The sequence below is a fragment of the Diabrotica virgifera genome, chromosome 1, assembly GCF_917563875.1.
Source record: "Diabrotica virgifera virgifera chromosome 1, PGI_DIABVI_V3a".
Taxonomy (NCBI): Eukaryota; Metazoa; Arthropoda; class Insecta; order Coleoptera; family Chrysomelidae; genus Diabrotica; species Diabrotica virgifera.
This window is the reverse complement of record NC_065443.1, coordinates 187,930,076-187,949,315: the sequence shown is the minus strand read 5'-3', so window position 1 is coordinate 187,949,315 and position 19,240 is coordinate 187,930,076. Positions and strand designations below refer to the sequence as shown.

Sequence of the window (19,240 nt, the reverse complement as noted above, 5' to 3'; positions counted from 1 at the left end):
GGATGTAAACAGAATATAACGTTACTCAGAATGAGGTAGTCAACTGTGCAGAAAAGAACTTTGCGGCACAGAAACGTCACTTTGCGGCACAGAAACGTCACTTTTCTGCACACTAATGTCAAATATCTTATACTGTGAGAAAATATCAAGTTTGCTAATATAAAACCGTGCAGAAAAGTGCACTTTGAATAGAAGTTGTAGAAAAAAATCTTTTTGTACATTCGAAAAGCTAGCACGAAAGCTTAACGACGTTCTACACCTTCGGCAAAGAATTAAGGATTTGCATGAAATTTTAGTATGTTATAGTTTACTTCAAAAAACTAAGACTTGATTTTCTAAAAATTGTTTTACCGTTCCGTTTAATTACTATTAAGGTTCAAAGTTAAGTTTTAACATGGGCTCTTATGGGAATTTTTAAAAAGTTAATAACTTTTGACCCAAATTTAAGATTTTTAGTTATTTATACTTAAATTAAAGGTTTTTTTGTAAGGAATAACATATTAAAAAATGAGGATTGTTTACCGTACCGTTATTAAATAAAAGTGATAACACTGCTTCGAAAATACTGTTTCGCTCTTAAAAAGTTAATAACTTTGGACCCAAATTTACGATTTTTAATTATTTCTGCTTAAATTTAAGTTTTTTTGTAAGGAATAACATATTAAAAAATGAGGATTGCTTACCGTACTATTATTAAATAAAAGTGAAAATACTGTTTCGAAATCATGTTTCGCTCTTAAAAAGTTAATAACTTTTGACCCAAATTTACAATTTTTAATTATTTGTGCTTAAATTAAAGGTTTTTTTGTAAGGAATAAATATTTAAAGAATGAGGATTGTTTACCGTACCATTATTAAATAAAAGTGAAAATACTGTTTCGAAAATACTGTTTCGCTTGCATATAAGTTTCCCCCTTTCCTCTGAGAGGCATACCACGCAACGAAGGTGTAGAACGTCGTTGTTTATAATAATTAAGGAATCTCATTGATACGATTTCAAAAAAAAGGGATTTGAATTTTTTTGTTAAAAAAATTGCACAAACATTGTACCTTCACAGCACCCTCTACGAATTTTCAAAAATGTAGTTCTAACGGTTGCTAGGGGGAACCTACAAATCCACCGAGTTAAAATCATTGATATAATAACCTGTAGATTAGGCTAGCTGGCTATGGGCCGCTCTGTGCAATGTGCAGAGTGTGCGTCGAGGTGTAACCATTGACGTATTAAGCGTAGACAAGGCATACTCACCAAAAAAGCGTAACGCGGAAACAGCAATGGAAACAGTCGATCGGTGGTATATCTATTTCTTTTAACCAAACGATCCCGCGCATGTAACAGACAAATATGGCTAGACCACTCAATCCTATGTCGGCGTTACACCTCGATGCATTGAGTGGCATATTACTAGCTCGGTCTATCCTTAACATGTCTCTGGGTCTAACGCCGATAACAAGGACGCCATTGGTCAGTATTCATTTTGAGTGGTCTAGCCATCTTTGTCTGTCATATGAGCGGTATCGCTTAGCAAGAAGAGACATATAGACCACCGATTGACTGCCGCGCGTTACGCTTTTTTGCTCAGTATGCCTTGTCTACGGTTAACATGTCTCTGGTTAAAATACTGAAAAAGCAATTTCAAACTAATACAATCTTGTTTATCTTCGGATCAATTCAATGGATTTTGATCTTTCTTTTTTTTTGTTTTTATGTAATTTCTACGTACTTTACAAATATGCAATTTGTTTATAAATTTATTAATTAATAAACAGTCGAATTTGCTTAAACAATTCTTGAAAAAATTTTTTTTTTCAAAAATCTACTTTTTAAATTCTAGTATCATTAATGATCATACAAAAAGTTAAAGGACACTTTAATAAGTAAATTATTTTTATTAGATAATTATTTATTGAGGAAAATTTATTTATTAAAGTATACCTTAACTTTTCTACGATTAGTAATGAGAGTATGATTAAAAACATGGATTTTTGGAAAAAATTATTTTTCTTACGACCGTGCTAAAAGAGCAGCTTTCACGCACGCATTTCGTTTCCGAAAGTTGCACTTTCCAGCACGGCGTGCGTGAAAGTAAATTTTTCCGCACGGCGTGCGGGAGAGTAAAATACATTGTAATATGGCATTATAATGCATGCAATAAACTAATATTTAGATATTATTTACTAATTTATTTCAAATTTATCTTATTGTGTTCATGTTTTAATGAAATTAGCGTGATAATTCGATGAAATAAAATAATTTTGACATAATATTTGAAAGTCAGATCAGTCTACAATTACAATGGTTTTGAATCGTTGTCATGGAAACCAATATCGTCGTCGTGGTAACCCGTTATATTGAAAGTTTGTTTTTGATAACGTTGTCAAAGAATTAATTTGTGTATTTTCACTTCTAAATAAAAATTGATATAACTCTATTTTTGTGGCTTTTTTCCAAACGTACGACCCTATAAAAAAATTGTTCCTAACTCATGCGGAAAGTGTCTTCCCCGCACTAGACTGCATGCCCGAACTCCGCTATCGCGTCGTTCGGGCGTTCGGGTCAACGGCAGTCTCGTGCGTGAAAGTATCACTTTCTGCACTAGTTAGGAAAATGACTATTTTCAAAAATTGTTTAAACAAATTAGACTGTTTATTAATTAATAAATATCTAGACAAATTGCATATTTGTAACATACACAAAAATTTTATACAAATTAAAACAAGACATATCAAAATCCATTGAGTAGATCACGAGATATAGAAAATGATAGTAGTTTTAAGTTGCTTTTTTAGTTTTTGAACTCGTGCATTTGTCGGCTCCCAGCTTTTCACTTACCACGACTAGTCGCTATTTGAACCACATTTTTAAAAATTCGTGTAAAATACCAACTTTTCGAATATAAAAAATGATTTTTTCTACGGTCAATATTTTTAAAGTTATTCTAAATATTTTTGAACTACAAAATTTCAGAAATTTGGCATTAGGATTTTTGACTATATTAAATAATTTTTTATCTTTTTCTAACCAATTTTGATAGTTTTACTTTTTAACTTTCATTTAGCATAAGCAGAATTGCCCTATATTCATTATTTTCTGTCTTATGTCGTCGCAAATAAAGGGTCTCTGGGTTAAACAAATAGAATAAATTTTAAACTAATTAATGGATCGATCTTAAATTTGGAGGGTTTTTTAAGTACACCAATACCCAACTTTAGGTGAAACACTAAAGTTCTAAGATAGTTTTAGTAAAAGTTATTAACAAATACCGATTTTCATTTATTTTGCAGTTTGCGTAGCAACAAATTAACTTTTAACTTTAAAAAATCGGCATTTTGAAAGTTTTTCAATGTTCTAAAAAATTACATTTTGTAATTTTATGTTAACTATTTAGCTTTTGAATGGGGTGCCAAAAATCGCATTTTTTGAACTAAATTGTTAATAATTAAAAAACGGACGCGAACTCTAGAGGCAGGAAACAGGTAAGTTTTCTTCCTATAAGTCTACAATAACTAAAAAATAGTTAGCTACCTGGATTATTTGAGTGTCCCGAACATGGCGATGGCTTAGTGTGAAAACCTCGTATCTCATTTTACAGAAAACTTTACAGGATGAACTTTGAACTGAATTTCTGTATACTCTAACCTAGGAACACGAAACTATTTCTACATATTTTTGATTCTGAACACATGTAGATCGTTACACATAAATTGTTCACATATATTTTAGGTGAGAGTATGCAGAAATTCAGTTTAAAGACTCTCGTGTAAAATTTTCTGTAAACTGAGATACGAAGTTTTCAAACTAAGCCATCGCATGGTCTATTTCTAGCTTATTTTCCTGGAGTATTGGTACGTTTCTTAATTTAGAATATTCTTCTTCTTGTAAATATGTAGGCCTTTTGGTGTTGGATAATGATTATTACAGATTACCATAAAAAAATTTATTTTTATTTGGAGGCAACAAAATATGTGCAAATTTTTTTAACGATATTTGCATCATATTATCATAGTGCATGGTGAGTTGTAAAAATAGTAGGCTTAATTGCTTTTTCAAATAAAAACAAGCAAACTCCAATGGAACGCATTCAATATTCTAGTTATTTTAGAATAATACAATGCAGTGAAAATATTTTACTATATCTGTCAGAAAATATGCGTTTATAGTCATTTCCCTCTCGCGCGCACCCTCTCTCTCTCTATCTAGATAAATCCCGAGTCCCGTCGATTTATATATATAAATGTGCGCTTTTAAACATAGATTTAAATGTACAGGGTGATTCACGCAATCCTAGCATCGTCCAGAAGCTTTATTTTCAATTGAATACTTTTATATTTTTAAAACTCCTTGGTAACTGGATTTCAACCAACTATATTATGTAGGGTCTATTATAAATATTATATATATATATATATATATATATATATATATATATATATACAGTGCTGTTTTTGTGACGGTACGCGCCGGTACGCCGTACCGGTACCTCTTGGGACAAAAAAAAGAAAAAATAACAAAATTATAGACAAATTCCTGAATTATTTCCTTGCTCCCAAATAGCTTTAAAATGACCTTATTGAGGCTAAATTTAAAAAAATTTCCCGGGTACGGACCCCCTTACGAACACTCCCCAGACCCACCGGAACATTGCGTACCGGAACCTATATTGTTACAAAAACAGCACTGTATATATATATATATATATATATATATATATATATATATATATATATATATATATATATATATATCATCCTAAACCCATTTACCCTAAGGTGTCGGGTGTAATGTCTTTAGTTAGTTGCATGCACAATTTTTCTCCATTGCTTCTTACTCTTTGCTTGGTTTCTTGCTTGTTTTTGCTGATTCTTCGTGTTTCTAAGATTGAGGTTACATTATCATCCCATGTCTTCATTGGCCTGCCCCTTGGTCTCTTGGTTTGTCTTCTGGCTTCCCATACTTTTTTAACTGGTCTTTCTTGGTTCATTCTAATCATGTGTCCATACCATCTCAATTGGGCCTCTTCAATTTTTTTAATAATTGGTTGGACCTTAAGATGTTCTCTGACTGCCTCATTTCTAATCCTGTCTAACCTGGTTATACCCATTATTCTTCTAAGAAATTTCATTTCTATGCTCTGTATTTTCGATTTTAACTTATCAGCAAGCGTCTAACTTTCACTACCAAAAGTTAAAATCGGCACAAACACCGTCTTGTATATGGACACTCTGGCTTTTTGGGATACTTCTTTTTTTGATAGAAACGTGCTTTTCATTGCGTGGTACATCCGAGCAGCACTTTCTATTCTGGAACTTATTTCAGTTTCTTCAGTTCCTCTGCTCTCTATTTGTACTCCCAAGTATTTGTAAGTATCGACTTGTTCAAGTGTATTTCCGTTAATTGTTATCTTCGTTTGTTTTCTTCTTTTTCCACATACCATTACTTTCGTCTTCTCATTATTAATTCTCAGATTTCGTTTAATTAGTGCAGCGTTCCATACGTGTAAATTTCGATTGAGTGCTTCTTCATTTTTCCCAAATATGACTAGATCGTCTGCGTATGCACACTCTGAGATCCACACTGCTTCTAAATTTCTATGTCCGGCATATAACTTTAATGTTTCTGCTCTAGTTTCTTCAATTATGTCATCCAAGACAATGTTAAACAGTATGGGGCCTAGGACTCCTCCTTGACGTAGACCTTCATTTACTATGAACTCTTCGGATTCCATATTATCGGTTCTGATTCTGTTCCTTGTATGTCTATATATATACTCATAATGGCTTGCCTGAGTTTGATTTTCACACCTTTCTTTTTTAAACATATGAAAATCACCTTCGTTGGAGTACTATCAAATGCCTTTTCTAAGTCTACAAAGGCTTGGTATAACTCGGTGCTTGAGTTCCGTGCATTTTGTATTAATTTCTTGATAGTAAAAATGTGATCTTGGATGCTTTTGCCTTTTCTAAATCCACTCTGTGATTGTTTCATTTTAGAATCAACGTATTGTAAAAGACGTTTTTCTAGTATTCTCTCATATACTTTGGATGGGATGCTCAGTAGTGTTATTCCTCTGTAGTTGCTACATTCGCGTCTGTCACCTTTTTTGAAAATGGGTAGAATAACTCCCACTTCCCAATCTTTTGGTATTTGGCTCTCACTCCATGCCCTATTACACACTTTTGTTAGCAGTTCAATGCCCTTGTCGCCCATGTTTTTAAGCATTTCCGCTGTGGTTTTATCAAATCCAGCCGCTTTACCTTTCTTAAGCTTTTGTATGATTTCCTTTGTTTCCGCTATAGTTAATTCGTCTTGAATTTGGTCTTCCTGCTCAACCTCTTCTGGTTCTTCTGTGATAATGTCCACGTCGTTTTGGATATTCAGTAGATCCTCGAAATATTGCTTCCATCTCTCTAGGATGTGGTCATTGTCATGAAGTAAGTGTCCTTCTTTGTCCCTTATTTGCTTTGGTGTTTGTGGAGCCTTTTCGATTCTTAAATTTTTCAGGGTTTTAAAGAATAACTTTTCGTTGGAGTGGTAGTCTTCTTCCATCTTGTTTCCGAATTCTTCCCAACTTTTCCGTTTCGCTGCTAGTACCATATCTTTGACTTTGATTCTTTGCAGTTTGTATATTTGGTAGTTGTCTGCGGTTTCGTTCCTTAAATAATTTTTCCAAGCTATCTTCTTAGACTTCACTTTTGCTTTTATTTCATTGTTCCACCAGTTTGTACACTTTTTGCTTCTGTTATTTCTTTTTATCCCGTATACTTGTTTACCACCGTTTAGGAGTGCTTCTTTCAGTATTTGCCAAGTTTGGTCTAAGTCACCGTCATGTTCAGCGGCTCTGTTAGGTAGTTATTAAACTAGTTAAACTAGTGTTAAACTAGTTTGCTGTCTCCTTGTCTGCTAGCTTATGTGATCTGATTACTTCTATAGTAGGTGTATCATGAGCTTTACTTGTTTTCTTGGTCTCTTTCGTTATTAATTCTTGTCGCACTCCCAAACTGGTCCTAGCTACAACTAGATAGTGGTCACTATATAATTCAGCTCCTCGTTTTACTCTTACGTCCTTAATACATTGCCTTGCTGATCTATTTACTAACACATAGTCTATGATGGATCTTTCGCCTCTACTTTTGACGTATCTTGTATATTTATGTGCATCTTTGTGTTTAAAAAACGTGTTCATTATTATTAAATCATTTTCTCTGCATACATCAATAATACGTTCCCCATTGTCATTTTTTATTTTTTCTCCATATGGTCCTAATACATCTTGGGTATGTTCATCTCTTACACCCACTCGACCATTTAGATCCCCCGGTACTATAGTATTGCCTTCTAAACTGTCTATTATTTCTGAAGCCTTGTCTCAGAATATGTCTTTGCTAGCTGCTCTTTCGTCATCATTTATTCCATATATAACGATGATATTGACTAGTTTGTGTTCCTCGGTTACCAGTCTTATCTTTAAAATTCTTTCGGAAATGCATTCCCAATCTTTAATGTTCTTTATTAGGTTGCTGTGTATCAGGCAGCCAACCCCTTCTTTTGCCCTTTCGCCAAGTGACACTCCACTGGTGATGAGGAAGTGTCCATTCTCTAAAAAGTGTGTGTATTTTTCCTTCTTTTTGGTCTCTGCTATACCCAGTAAGTCTATTTGATGTTTCTCGAATTCTTCAGCAAGTTCGATTTCTTTGCCGTTGAGACCTCTGACATTCCATGTTGCTAATGTTCACCCTTTGGGCTTTAGCACTGCTCTTGTGGGTTTTAAATAGTTACTGTTTATATATTCTCGCTCGTTGCAGACTGCATTTTTATGGGTTTACTCTTTCTTTTCTCTGGGTTTACTCTTTCTTGTCTCTCGTTGCTCACGTCCTTGGTCATTATTTATGGATCTATCTTTGTCTTTACTACCTATTCTATAATTGTTCGTTTCCATTGTCATTGCCTCGTTTGTCATAGTATTTCCGGCATATTTGTTTACTAGTTTTTTGACCCCATTTTGACTAGTTTGTCCTCTTTGTTGTCCCATTTCCAGCCGACCTTGTTGATCCATATTTTATTTCCTCCAAGTCTTACATCGCTTCCTTTCTCCTTTTCTTCTTGCGCAAGTTTTCTAATTATTTTCTGAATTTCTCTCTCTTTATTCGTAGTATCATCATTGATGTATACTTTTCCTTCTTCAACATGTCTTAGTTTGGATTTATTTTTCATAACCTTTACCTTCTCTTCATGTTCTGCTAATTCAATCAGACAGGTTTTTCCCCCAATTTGTTTAATTTTTATTATAAATATTACAGGGCAAAATTTTGAAACTATGCTGTGTGAAAATTATTTTTTGGAATAAAACTTTTGTGCCCTTATTTTGAAAAATTATTTAAAAAAACCCTGGTATAGTCGGTTCGCTAAACTCACAACTGGCTAGTGATTTTAGTCCGTAATTTTTTTGTTTTTTGTCAATTCTGCCAAAATTGGCAGAATTACTAACTACTTAGTAATTATTAACTATTTAGTAATTATTTTTTTGCCAATTTTATGAAATTGGCAAAATTAATTACTAAACGTCACTAATGAATTAATAAACCGACTATAAACGTCATTTTTTATAATATAAAAGTATTATTTAAAAATAACATAAAATAGTATATTAAGTATGGAGAACGGTAAGGGTTTTATACCGATCGAAGACAATTGTTTGGAGGAGGAGCGGAGCGACGACTTCAATTATTGTCTGAGATCGGTTACCCTTAACGTTCGACATGCTTATAACGTTTTTTGCACGATTGATACCACTATAAATTATAAAATTAAACATTTTCGTCATATTGACTAGTTTCATTCATTTTATCAAGATAGATACTTTGGTTGTTAGGTAGTAACTAGGGTGCATAACAACAATGGAGAATTGAGTTTTTATTTAGTTGTCAATAATTTTAAGTACAATTTTGATTATTATAAATTAAAATATGAGCGAAAGTGAATTTGAAGAAATTGAACGGGCTTGGGAAGGAGGGTGTTCCGCAATTATTCTTGAAAAATCCAAAATCCGTTATCAAAATACCTACCAAAGTTTTAGAAAATGGTGCTAAGGCAAGAATTTAAGAATCGAAGAAAAGACTCTATTGGCATATTTCGTTCAAAGACAAATGCAGTTGAAAGCTCCTGGAAGCCTCTGGGCAGAATATTCAATGATTAAATCCACCATTTTTCTTTACGATGGCATTGATATTTCCAAGTTTTCAACTTTTATCGCGTGTTTGAAGAGAAAAAATGTTGGATACTACTATTGTATGCGATTCTGCAGGAGTTTCTGTAAGAAGTGAAACCACAGCCCAAACAAGTGGGATTTCATTAAATAATTTAACAAATTGTACCATAAGTTTCAATATTAATAAATAATTCGTTAGTTTTCTTTATTCTTTCAAAAAATAAATTAAAATTAAGAGATTTTTTAACTCGACGGTAAGTGAATTACTTACCGTCGAGTTGGAGTACTTACCGTCGAGTTGGATTACTTACCGTCGAGTTGCTAGTAAATGTCTCCTACTGACGTAAAATCTGTCACGGTAAACAGTCAAAAATGATCAATCGTGCAAAAATATTATTTGAATGTACGTTTTTTAAACAGAATCTACCCCGCACAAGCCTTATGGAAATTATGTCCCAGTGGAATTAGTTCATACTTTAGGAAAATACTCTCTGAAGCATTCTGATGAAAAGTTCTCATGGGCAGATCTCGATCTGATGGAGGGATATATATACAGTACTAGTTTTTTAGATACTTTTTAAGATATACAAAGAAAAGTACTACTAGTCTAGGATTTTTTTCTGGCTATCCAATGGCGACCGTTATTTTGACATTAAACTTGACCTTAAAGGTCATGCCAAGGTCACGCGTTCTTATTCGAGCGGGAACCTATGTTTCTAACTGTAACAATGAATACAATGAATATTATCTACGTTTGAATATGACCTAAAAATCATGGTCAAGGTTATTGGGTTAATGGCTTATAGATTCCAAAGTAATGTAATGTAAGTTTCAGATTTTTCCACGACTAAACCATACCGACCTTGAATTTGACCTTGATCGTGCAGTGCCGGTTTAACCTAACTTCGGGCCTTGGGCGCTGGAGGTTTAGGGGCCCCCTTCATTGCTATTCGTTGTCAGTTTTTTAACAAGAAAATACATGCATTAACTATAAAGGTGTAAAATCCATAAAATATTTTTTAAACAAGCAAGAAGAATAGCAAAGGTAAAAATAATCCAAAAAATACATTTAAAAACATAAATAAAAAACAGAAAGTTCCACAAAATAACACCTGACAAGCAAAAAAACATATATTTTAAAAAATATATAAAGACAAAAATTAAAACACTTTTTTTCTTGACTTGGCATTCGCAGACTGCCATATAATATTATCACAATTCAGTTTCTCCAATTCTGCATTCTCTATTTACAATAGTGATAATGCGTCTAGGTTTTCTTGACCCAAATTTGACCTTAAATAGGTTTTGATTCTATTTAAAGCCGACAAAGACCGCTCGCCTGACGCATTAGAAATTGATATCGTCAAATAAATTTGCAGTAAAGTTAAAATATAGGGAAAAGTTGCTTTTACATTCTGGAAGAATCAAATTTTTTATAAATTGTATGATGTTTATTTAAATTTTGGCATAACCTTACAAAATGGGTAATTTCATTATGCAAGTTCTCTTTGGTTTCATCAACATCGTTTTTATGTTTCTCGCATAAAGTATTAATTGACGTCTTGACTTCTTCTTTATTTCTAGATTAAAAAAACATCTAAAAGCTGATCTTACATCCTTGTAGCATTCAATTCGCGATTCTGAAAACAGCGACTAATTTTCTAGACTCTAGATTTTCTGCGACAGCGATTTTTTTGTCGCTGCCACTACACATCGCAAGTGGAGTGCTAGTCTTGGAGGCCACTCTATAATGCCAAATTGCAATTTTTGTAATCGCTTTACTTTCGAATGTTTGAAAGAGTGTGTACCTATTGTTTGGGTATTGGCATTTTCGAGAATAATCTATTCTTTATCTATAAATTAGATTTATGTTTATCTATTTTTGTCTTTTGTTTAACTATTTTAAAAGGACTTATTTTGTTCCTATTTTAAAAGAACTTATTTTAATGCCGAAAAATGAGATAAATTATTATTTTAAGCCCCACAATTCAAAATTAAATTATTAGATACTAAAAAAACTCCGTTTGTGCGATTATTTTGGATACAATTCGAGACATGCCCATTGATTAATAACCTACACAGTTTTTACCTACTACCTGGGTAGTTTTTAATCAATGACATGGCGAATCTGACAACTTTCTGTAGTTTTTGGAAAAGGGCCCCGCTTCAAATAAGGCTACGGCACTGTGTATAGGCGTGAAGAGATGTAACAATAGAACAAAGGCGTTTGCAGTGTATTGGCTTATCTGCGTATGAGATTTTTTTCGGAGAATATGTAAATTATTTAGCGACTTTATTTTTTTATAATTAAAAGGAACGGGCCTCTCCGGGGCCCATTTAAAAAAAACATAAGTTAGGTCTGCCACTGTGTTATTGAACACCCTGTAACATTCTAACTAATTTTGTACTGTGAAGCTCAGAGGTGGCCTAAAATTTTTGTTATTAACTTTTATTGCTATCTATTACTATAGCGAAGCTATTGAGCTTTACCCTACTAATCAATCACCTTGATGTAACCCTGGAACCAGAATTCTATTTTAATAAAACATTATCGACAATGAAAAAATAATTATAATTGCATTCAGGTTACCAAACTCGATTAACAGTTAGGTTTGCAAGAGTTGTTTGCTTGTTGAAAAGTCACTATTATAAAAAGTCTTATTTTTTGATCGAGTCTAGTCCCGGCGCTAGGGTATAAAGTGCCTTCCTGTAAAACTAGCATAGGCACCCTTCTGTTATACAAGTATTTTGAAATAACACTAGCAGAAAAAAAGCTCATTTTGTCTCCCAACCCCCATACAGGGGCGCTGCCTGAAGTGCATCCCTTGCAGGCCCTTACTACTTTATTCACGGGGAACGAAGAACACTTTTGCTTTGTTGTTCCTGTATACATATATTATGTGTTTTGTTTCCCTGCACCTGTAGGGGGTGCGACTCCGAAATGACCGACGCCGAAACGAGCGACGTTAACTTGGCTCTACGCCCAAACGGCGACGCCGAGACGTCCTAGATCCCTACTTGTAAACCATCATGTCGTATAAATTTTTCTCTTTTTTTTCCTTATAGATAAAGTATATTATTACCAGGTTAAGTCTACCACTGTGTGTCATAGACGACTGAAAAGAGAAATAGTTTTAAACATATCAAAAATAAACCTATTCCGAAATATTACTTATAGTTTTTTTTTGTTTTTAGGTAATTTGAGGAACAGTTTATACTATATCAGAAGAGAACAACTACTAGAATTCAAAATTGGTATGCTAATAATTTCTGTATAATATTACGTTTTTACGATTTATTTAACACGTTGATGGACAGTGCGTCAAATATGTTTTGCGAAGTAAAATAGGGAAATTGCTGAATTTCTTTTAGCCCTCATAGTTTATGGAAATTTCAAAATGCGGGACAGCAACCTGATAGGTTACTGGACCTCAGAATAAAAGTTCCGGTTAACCTGTACCTAAGAATAAAAGTGTATTAGTTTCAAAAATTTATCAACATTCCCAATTTCTTTGCAAAACGAAAATGCAGCAGCTGCATAATACTCTGGTTAAATCGGAGAGTGCAGGAAGAGTCTATACCGGTTTCGGAGATCTTTTTCCCCTCATCAGTAAACCCATATATATATATAAACCCATATTTCCTATGTGAGTTTTCCATCTCACAGCAGGTCTTCCTCTTCGTCTTGCTCCCGCGGGTCCCAGTCCAGTAATCTTTTCGGCCACCTGTGCTCCGGCATTCTTTGTACATGCCAGTACCATTTCAGGGCTCTACTTTTATTACCACAACTTTTTTGTAATTGGGCATTCTACTACTATTCTGTTTCATATTTCCTCTGTTCTTATTCTATCCTACCTGGTAATTTGTAGACACCTTCTCATAACCTCCAATTGAATTGTTCATATTTTATTTCGTATTATTTTTGTCACCGGCCATTCTTCCGCTCTTGTAGGGTAATATTCAGCACTAGGTATGCCCCTAAAAATCATCTTTTGTTATCTTTAGGTAGAGTGTTCTTCCATATCACTCCATGGAGTACTTTCGTGGCTTGTTTTTCCCGTACTATTTTCATTTCTATATCTTTCATACCACAGCCATCTCGGTTTATCATTTACCCTAAATACTTAAAAGTCTTACAACTCTTAATAGTGTCTTCTAAACTTGCGCTTAAATCAGCAACCAATATGTAATCAATTATGTACTTTCGACTAGATTAAATTGGTTTAGACTAGGCTAAACTAGTTTATTCTGATATAAAAACATAAGTACACTTCAGGATAAACTAGTTTGGCCTGAAGTTTGCGCCTTTATATCAGGATAAACTAGTTTGACCTAGGCCAAACTAGTTTGGTTGAAGTGTGTGTATTTATATCAGGATAAACTAGTTTGGCCTAGGAAAAACTAGTTTAGCCTACGCGCGATAGGACAAACTAGTTTGACCTAGGCCATACTAATTTATCCTAACGCGCTTAGGACAGACAGACAAACTAATATCGGGCTTGGCCGGTAATATATGCAGAAATGCTACAAAAACTATAAATCTGCACGGTCCTACCAATAAGATATATATCAAGAGAGGTATTCGACAGGGAGATGCTATGTCGCCTTTGTCCATTACTGTACTTAAACATGCTCTGAAATCACTGGAATGGGAAAATAAAGGAATAAATATCGATGGTTAGGTGCTTAGTTATCTACGATTCGCAGATGATATTGTTCTGATTTCAGATGACCTACAAACTGCCAATGACATGTTAAATGAACTTAGCGACGCAGCACGTAAAGTAGGTCTAAATATCAATTACCGGAAGACAAAAATGATGACAGATTTAGTTCCGAGCCATCCTTTAAAGGTAGAAGACGTGGAAATTGAAGTTGTTGACAGATACATATACCTTGGACATATGGTAAAAATTAGCAGAAACAATTAAACTGCTGAGCTGCTAAGAAGGATAACTCTGGGATGGGCAGCATATGGAAGACTGTGTAATATTTTAAAAGGTGATATACCTATCAGCTTAAAAAGAAGAGCCTTACATTAGTATTAACAGTTAAAAAAACACATAGCCAAAATTAACTGTAAGTGGGCAGGACACGTCACTAGAATGAAAGGTGATAGGTGGACCAAAAAAATTTTGGAATGGAGACCGAGAGCGGATAGACGAAACCAGGGAAGACCACCCAAAAGATGGACTGACGACATAAAGAGGATTTGTACCAACTGGATTGCAGCAGCGCAAGATAGATCTGAATGAAAGTTTTTCGAGGATGCCTATGTTCAGCTGTGGACGACTATGGGATGATAATAATATACAGGGCTTTGACCCACATATTTTTGTTAAACTATATCTTGGTGGTTAGTATGTAAACTTCACGTAAGCACAGACGATGACTGGTAAACCAGTCGAAAACTAGTTATGTGATTGTGATGTAGCCCTTTTTAGGGATTTTAAATATATACCTTTTATAAAGGATTTACTTTTTTTTTATTATATGGTATACAGCTAACTACAGGAAAACGTTTTACTTGTGGACCTTTTTGTTCTTTTTTTTTGATTATTTCATCCATGATCAGGTTGAACAATAAAGGACTCAGAGAGTCTCCCTGTCTGATCCCGTTGGCTTCAATTGGGTCAGTTAGTTCTTCATCTACTTTTACTTTTATTGTGTTGCTCTGGTAGATATTTTTGATCGTTTTAATTATTCCTAGAGGAAAATTTACCCTGTCAAATGCCTTCTTAAGGTATATGAAACATAAGTCTGCCGGTTTGTTGTATTCTAATGATTTTTCCTGTACCTGCCTCATTATAAATATAGCGTCGGTACATGATCTTCCCGACCTAAAACTGTGTTGTTCTTCTGCTAATGTTATAATTTTATTTAGTTTGTTTGTTATCACTTTGCTCGTTAATTTTAGTGTTGTGTTTAATAAATAATTCCTATGTAATTTTCCGGGTCCGATTTTTCTTCCTTTTTGATTATATATTTATGAAGTCCAAATTTCTCTGCTAGAAATTATATGCTTTACTTTTCCCTACCTATCCTTTACCTAGTTCTTTCGCTCTTGGTTCCTTTTACTTCGTGTCTTGAGTATAAACAGTATGTACTCTCCTTTATTTAACTACTAACTGCCTACTCTTACCTTGAAGATTTTTCGTCGAATTTTTCGTCACTTTAACGCTAATTTAAATTTGTTTTAAAAGTTTTGTAATAGTTAACTCGCGGATTTGGTTCACGCCTTTCTGATACTAACTTTTTTTATTTAAATAACAATGCCAACAATCACAAAACTAGTCAACATTTTATATTTAATTATTACTACTTTACTGTCCTAGGTATTCCCAACGGTTCACCTTAAAATCCTATAATTATTGTGGCACATTTCCAGTGGCGTATCCAAGGGGGACCAAACAAATATCAATTCAATAATCCTAAAAAAAGAAAAACCGAGAGCCGTCAAAAAAAATTTAGGCCCATCCAAAGAATAATTGAAAACCCATTTATCCTAGGGATGGTAAAACTAATTGACCTTGCATCAGAGAAAAGTAATTAAATCACCCTCAAGTTCCATGACCCCCTTCCAAATTTCTGGATCCGCCACTGTACACTTCACTGTTGTGACTAGGTTCACTGCCCGAATTTAATCTGACATTTTTATTCATTTATTACTATCACATAAGTTCAAAAGGTTTGGTGCGTTTGAGCCTGCGTACTAGGTTTTAATTATCTAAAATTTCTAACACTTCCTTGCTTTTATGGTTGTGGAGTCGGTTTTCGTGATCCTTCGCAATCTTCTTTATTTCTTATTTAATTGTTGTTATTCGAAGTTCCCGATGTAGGTCTTGATTGCGGATATATCATGGAGCATTGACTATGGTTCTTAGTACATATTCGGTTTTGGACTCTTTGAAGGCAAGCATAGTTACTCTCACTAGTACAGCCCCATAAATCTAAAACCATAGGACCATGTAAACCTATTGGTTATACCAGTATACATGGTAACCATATACATTTGTTTATAAACTTTTATCTTTTTCTTGTTTGTAACTTGTGAGCTTCTACCAAATAACCAATATCATTATCATCCCATAGTCGTCCACTGCATAGGCATCCTCGAAAAACTTTCATTCAGATCTATCTTGCGCTGCTGCAATCCAGTTGGTACAAATCTTCTTTATGTCGTCAGTCCATCTTGTGGGTGGTCTTCCCGGGTTTCGTCTATCCGCTCTCGGTCTCCACTCCAAGATTTTTTTGGTCCACCTCTCACCTTTCATTCTAGTGACGTGTCCTGCCCACTTCCAGTTAATTTTGGCTATGTGTTTTTTTAATTGTTAATATTAATGTAAGGCTGTTCTTTTTAAGCTGATAGGTTTATCACCTTTTAAAATATACACAGTCTTCCATATGCTGCCCATCCCAGAGTTATTCTTCTTAGCAGCTCAGCAGTTTGATTGTTTCTGCTAATTTTTACCGTATATCCAAGGTATATGTATCTGTCAACAACTTCAATTTCCACGTCTTCTACCTTTAAAGGATGGCTCGGAACTAAATCCGTCATCATTTTTGTCTTCCGGTAATTGATATTTAGACCTATTTTACGTGCTGCGTCGCTAAGTTCATTTAACATGTCATTGGCAGTTTTTAGGTCATTTGAAATCAGAACAATATCATCTGCGAATCGTAGATAACTAAGCATCTCACCATCGATATTTATTCCTTTATTTTCCCATTCCAGTGATTTCAGAGCATGTTTAAGTACAGTAATGGACAAATGCGACGTAGTATCTCCCTGTCGAATAACTCTCGATATATATCTTATTGGTAGGACCGTGCAGATTTATAGTTGTAGCATTTCTGTATATATAAAATATTACCGGCCAAGCCCGATATCAGTTTGTGTGTCTGTCCTAAGCGCGTTAGGATAAATTAGTATGGCCTAGACCAAACCAGTTTGTCCTATCGCGCGTAGGCTAAACTAGTTTGTCCTAGGCCAAACTAGTTTATCCTGTTATAAATACACACACTTCAGCCAAACTAGTTTGGCCTAGGTCAAACTAGTTTATCCTGAAGTGTACTTATGTTTTTATATCAGAATAAACTAGTTTAGCCTAGTCTAAACCAATTTAATCTAGTCGAAAGTACATAATTGATTACAGATTGGTTGCTGATTTAAACGCAAGTTTAGAAGACACTATTAAGAGTTGTAAGACTTTTAAGTATTTAGGGTAAATTATAAACCTAGATGGCAGTTGTATGAAAGATATAGAAATGAAAATAGTACGGGGAAAACAAGCCACGAAAGCACTCCATGGAGTGATATGGAAGAACACTCTACCTAAAGATAACAAAAGATGATTCTTAGGGGCATACCTAGTGCTGAATATTACCCTACAAGAGCGGAAGAATGGCCGGTGACAAAAATAATACGAAATAAAATATGAACAGTTCAATTGGAGGTTATGAGAAGGGGTCTACAAATTACCAAGTAGGATAGAATAAGAACAGAGGCAATATGAAACAGAATAATAGTAGAATGCTCAATTACAAAAAAGTTGTGGTAATAAAAGTACAGCCCTGAAATGGTACGGGCATGTACAAAGAATGCCGGATCACAGGTGGCCGAAAAGATTACTGGACTGGGACCCGCGGGGAGCAAGACGAAGAGGAAGACCTGCTGTGAGATGGAAAACTCACATAGAAAATGCTATGATAGATAGAGACCTCAGAGATGGCGACTGGGAGAATACAGTGCTATGGAAGACGAAAACGGCAAACTCATAATGGGAAAAAGCCAAGAAGAAGAAAGTAATGCAGCAATCTAGTACGGCAGAATATAAATAATAAATTGAATAAAATACTTTGTTCTTGGAAAAATAATCATTTTTATTAAAATTATAATTATTATTCATAACAACCAAAAAATAATATTGAGTTATATTCGCGGTCGGACGGACAGACAGCCTAGGTCAAATTTCTCACCTTTAGTACCATCCTTGGATTATAAGCTTTCATTTGACACCTCATTTGTCATTCTACCTGGTATAATGACGGAGGAGTTGAGTTCACGGACAGACAGACGGACGGACGGACGGACGGACGGACGGACAGACTGACGTGGATAATTCAACGTTTTCACATTTTTTCAAAATTGGTGACAACAATATTATTATTAAAATCATTTTTTTAATATAAGGTTTGTTCCAACTAGCGGTCAGACCAGTCAGAAACTATCAGCGAATAGACCAGCGCGAGTAGAGGGGATAGCACTGATGACTGCATTATGTTCTCGCACTGGCCAACTGTTTGCTGACGATTTCTGACTAGTTCGACTCTTGGTTGGAACAGACCTATAATTGTGGCTTATTTCCCATTAAAAATAGTTAATCACAAAAATGCCACAAGAAAATAGCTTCAGAACAATATTAATTCGTACTCGATTTTATTAGTGTATCTTTCCTTTTAATTTTTGGAGAAAACCTCATCCTTTTATTTTTTTTTATAATATTTCATTATACAAGAATATATTGATTTATAGCATGTATCAATATCTTCATTCGATGTATCATATTATGATACAATATATCGATGTATAATTTTTTTGACATCCCTGTTGGGACGTGATTTGGTAATTCCCCGCCTGTAATAGTATATTATATAACAAGCATTTAATGATGGTCATTATGAAGCGAGTACGAGCTTCATAATGATAATTAAATGCAAGTTGTGTACACTATTTTTTCTATGATTATTCACAACAAAAAATATATTCATCATCATCATCATTCTCTTTGCCTTATCCCTATGCGGGGTCGGCTTCCCTAATTGCATTTCTCCACCCAATTCTATCTTGGGTCTTATCAATGTTAATCCCCTTTACAAACATGTCCTGCCTTATCGCCTCCCCCAGGTCCTCTTTGGTCTTCCTCTCCTACTGCTTCCAGGGATCTGCACTTCAGCTATTCTTTGTATTAGGTGATTAACGTCTCGACGTTAAACATGACCAAATCATCTTAACCTATGCTCTCTCATTTTGG

At 34.4% G+C, this 19,240-nt stretch overlaps 1 protein-coding gene across 10 annotated transcripts in view; it reads left to right on the top strand.

The window, feature by feature from the left end:
* LOC114330194 (adenylate cyclase type 5) overlaps positions 1-19,240 on the top strand; it is a 1,795,244-nt gene that overhangs the window by 581,917 nt on the left and 1,194,087 nt on the right. For 4 of the 10 annotated variants that reach the window (XM_050641851.1, XM_050641854.1, XM_050641849.1 and 1 more), the window contains exon 3: positions 12,402-12,461. The exons of the other annotated variants lie outside the window; for them this stretch is intronic. The gene's annotated coding sequence lies outside the window, so the exon portion shown is untranslated. The remainder of the gene's footprint in view (positions 1-12,401; positions 12,462-19,240) is intronic. 10 annotated transcript variants of the gene reach the window in all.